This window comes from Macaca mulatta, chromosome 2 (genome assembly GCF_049350105.2).
Source record: "Macaca mulatta isolate MMU2019108-1 chromosome 2, T2T-MMU8v2.0, whole genome shotgun sequence".
NCBI lineage: Eukaryota > Metazoa > Chordata > Mammalia > Primates > Cercopithecidae > Macaca > Macaca mulatta.
Genome location: NC_133407.1, coordinates 152,307,283 through 152,310,977, shown reverse-complemented (window position 1 = coordinate 152,310,977; position 3,695 = coordinate 152,307,283). Strand labels below are relative to the sequence as shown.

At 50.4% G+C, this 3,695-nt stretch overlaps 1 pseudogene; it reads left to right on the top strand.

The window, feature by feature from the left end:
* Nucleotides 1-1,233: 1,233 nt before the first annotated feature.
* Nucleotides 1,234-1,792, top strand: LOC695257 (proline-rich protein 3 pseudogene; annotated as a pseudogene).
* Nucleotides 1,793-3,695: the final 1,903 nt, after the last annotated feature.

Sequence of the window (3,695 nt, the reverse complement as noted above, 5' to 3'; positions counted from 1 at the left end):
ACATCGGTGCTGGGAAGTCTGGGGGACCTTCCTCCTCTGCTAAGGTGACTCCCTGTGGTGGGAGGCCCGAACAGTTCTGGGAAGATAAGTGTGCACGTGGTGGTCAAGGCATGGGGAACAAACCTCAGTTGTTTACAGTGACGGGTGCTGTGATGATGGGTAATCATTTATTTGGTGTTGCAGGTATACAATTAGAGAGACTTGAGGGTTTGGTTTTTTTTTGTTTTTTTTTGTTTTTGTTTTTGTTTTGAGACGGAGTCTTGCTCTGTTGCCCAGGCTGGACTGCAGTGGCCGGATCTCAGCTCACTGCAAGCTCCGCCTCCCGGGTTTACGCCATTCTCCTGCCTCAGCCTCCCGAGCAGCTGGGACTACAGGCGCCCGCCACCTCGCCCGGCTAGATTTTTGTATTTTTTAGTAGAGACGGGGTTTCACCGTGTTAGCCAGGATGGTCTCGATCTCCTGACCTCGTGATCCGCCCGTCTCGGCCTCCCAAAGTGCTGGGATTACAGGCTTGAGCCACCGCGCCCGGCCTGAGGGTTTGGTTTTAAGTGAAACAAGTGGTATGTTACTTCTTTGTCTAGGTGAACTAAAAAAGTCACTGTAGAGCAAATTGTGATTTTGAGAAGAGTCATTAACTGACTCCTCCAAGGTAAATACAAAGCAAGTGTGGAGGGGCACCCATGGCCGTGGGAAAAGGAGATTGTAATGGGACCTGCTAGCTACTCAGAGCCAGTGGCTGGGGAAAAGTTGGCAGTTTTGCACTGAGGTCAAATTACCTCTTGGACATAAAGTAATCAAGATCTCAGCCCATTCTCCTTTGAGATTCCACTACAGTAAGCCTGTCTGACTGATTGGGATGTTTGCGAGAATGGACTTCTAGAGCTACCAAGAGAGAAATCACCTTGGGACATAGAGACTCATGCTCAATGCCAGCTCTATGTATGTTGAAAGGGGAGCTGTACACTGTGCCCAAACTAGTAACCCTGACGTGGTATGCACCATCTGGGGGCAATGGCCGAGCATGAGATTATAAACCAAAGCCAGAAGCAGTGTGGCCAACACCATGGCCAGCCTAAGGGTCCAGACCAGTGAGAGCATTAGCACGGCCCCAGCTTGCATGGGACTGGACATAAGTCATTGCAGCCAAAACTGCGCCCTGCTGGAGGCTTGGTCCAGTTCCTTCATTAAGAGCTCCTCTGGCCAAATCCCCCTGCAACCTTTGCTGCCGCCATAATGCCGAAACGAAAGAAGCAGAATCAGCAGCAGCCCCCGCCACAGCAGCAGCCCCCACTGCCCAAGTAGGAAGAGACTGGAGATGAGGAGGATGGGAGTCCTATCGGACCACCCCACCTTCTGAGCCTCCCGCCATGGTCAGTCTAAAACCTGATGACCCTAAGTCAGCTCCTCACAGAGGTCCTCCAGGAGCAAAGGGACCGCTGATTCCACCGCTGCTGAGCCTCCCACCTCCCCCTCAGGGTAGAGGCCCAAGGCCAGGAGGCTTTGGCCCCAGGCCTAGCCCATATGGTTGTGGTTGGTGGGGAGTCAATGCTGAACCTCCTTTTCCAGGGCCAGGCCATAGGGGTCCCGCCAGGTGAAGGCTTCACAAAGAACAGAGAAACCCTCCAAGCCTCCAAGTGTCTTATCAAGAATACCTGCCCACTAGGATGACCCCTAGGTTATGGAAGACAAATCCCACCGCCCAGTCTGTGGACATTTTGCCAAAAGGGGCCACTGTCGATATGAGGACCTCTGTGCCTTCTACCACCCAGGTGTCAATAGCCCTCCACTGTAAGACTGTGTCCTCCCATCCAGGGTGGAAGGAGCCGTCTGTGACCAGAGGCCATGTATTTCCCTGCGGCCCTGTGATGGCTACTGTGACGCTCTTCCAGCACGCCCAGCCAGTGACACACCCACCCTATCCACCCCTTCCCGTGTGTGGGGTCCAGAGTTGTGTTGCATCACTGGGGCAAGGTGTGCGCACTTTCTTCTGACGCAGCCTCTAGAGACTTCCCTTTGGGACCAATCCTTGCTCCCTTCAGCTGCCTCCTGGATCTTCCCCTCATCAAATGACTGCTGAACAGGAAACTTCTTTGGGACTGTTTCTGTCCACATGTTCCCAGTATTGCCCTCCATTCCTGAGAGCCCTGGAGCAGCTTCCTACCCTTCCCTTCTTCTAGCTGCTTGTTTTAAGTCCTATTCATGTGACACCACTTACCCCCAGTGTTATCAGCTGCTCATGGAACTCAGTCTGGTTGTTTAACCTGGGGTCAGGTTTGAGTGACTGATACAGAGTTACTTCCTAAAAGGCCACTCTCCCTGCTTTTGGATTTCACAGTTTCTCTGTCAGTAGCACGATCCCCACTGCTACAGCCTGTGATCACTGTGCTTTGTGAAACTCTGCATCCTCTCACAGGCTTTCTCGGTGTCTGTGGCATGTCTGTGATTTCCCAACACTAGAGTAAGTTTTTCTGCCACAATGAGTAAGGCTGTTGGTGCCCTCTAGACTTTCCACCTCCCCACATTGGGGAATTGTGACCTCTCCAATGGACTGCCTCCCTGGTCCTCCCCATTCTTCCCATTCTTCTCTTGGTGTTGGTCATTCTGGGTCTGATACAGGCCCATGAGATGTCTTGTAAAGCCTCGAATGGATTTACCCTACCTAGATCCTTTCCAGCCCATTTTAGTTAGACTATGTCATTGGGAGGCCACCAGTCCCTTCATTTGAATTCAGTGAATCTCCACCTTGCTTATATTTGGGTGGAACCTAGAAAGTACTGTCGCCCTCTTCCAACCCTCTTCCCCTATATCCCTGGCACTGATTGTTTTCTGTGAAAATGGCAGAGAACAGGTTCAGTTTCGAACTGGCCCTGAGGAAATGGGTCAGGAGTTGAATGGGCAAGGGGGAGGGATGAGAGCTGTTGGAGAACTGAGAATGAGTTTTTTTTGTTTTGTTTTGTTTTTGCTTTTGTTTTATATTAGTAATAAATGCAGTGGAAACAAACAAACAAACAAAAAAAGAGTTCTGGCTCCGAGCACAGTGACTCCCTCCTATAATCCCAGCGCTTTGGGAAGCTGAGGCAGGAGGATTGCCTGAAACCAGGAATTTAAGACTAGCCTGGGCAAACATAGCAAGACCCCTTTTCTACAATAAAACAAAACAAGAAAAAGTTATCTGGGCATGATGGTGCACACCTGTACTCCCAGCTACTCAGGAGGCTGAGGTGGGAGGATCATTTGAGCCCGGGAGTTCCACACTGCACTTCAGCCTGGGTGACCGAGCAAGACCGTGTCTCTAGTAAAAACTTTTAAGAAATGAAAAAGAGTTCCTTTGAATTGCTGGACTGAATAATTCCCCTAAGCTGTCCCAAAACTTGGGAAGAGAAACTACACTTGTCTAGTATGTGCAGCCTCAGGCCTGTTGTAATTTGCAAACTTGGAGGTGAGCTCGACTATCCCCCCAAGCTGCTAAATAAAACACAAGCAAGTTTCCCTTCATTTTGTCTTTCCTGTCCTTTCAGTGAAGGCCCCATCCTTTAGACACAGCACCTACCTGGGGTTTCTCTTTTCTTTTGCATGTTTGCTCCCAAGCCTGTGGCTGTGACTGCAAAGCCATGGGCCTGATTATCGGGATAAGGTTTTTTTGTTTTGTTTGTTTGTTTGTTTGTTTGTTTGAGACGGAGTCTAGCTCTGTCGCC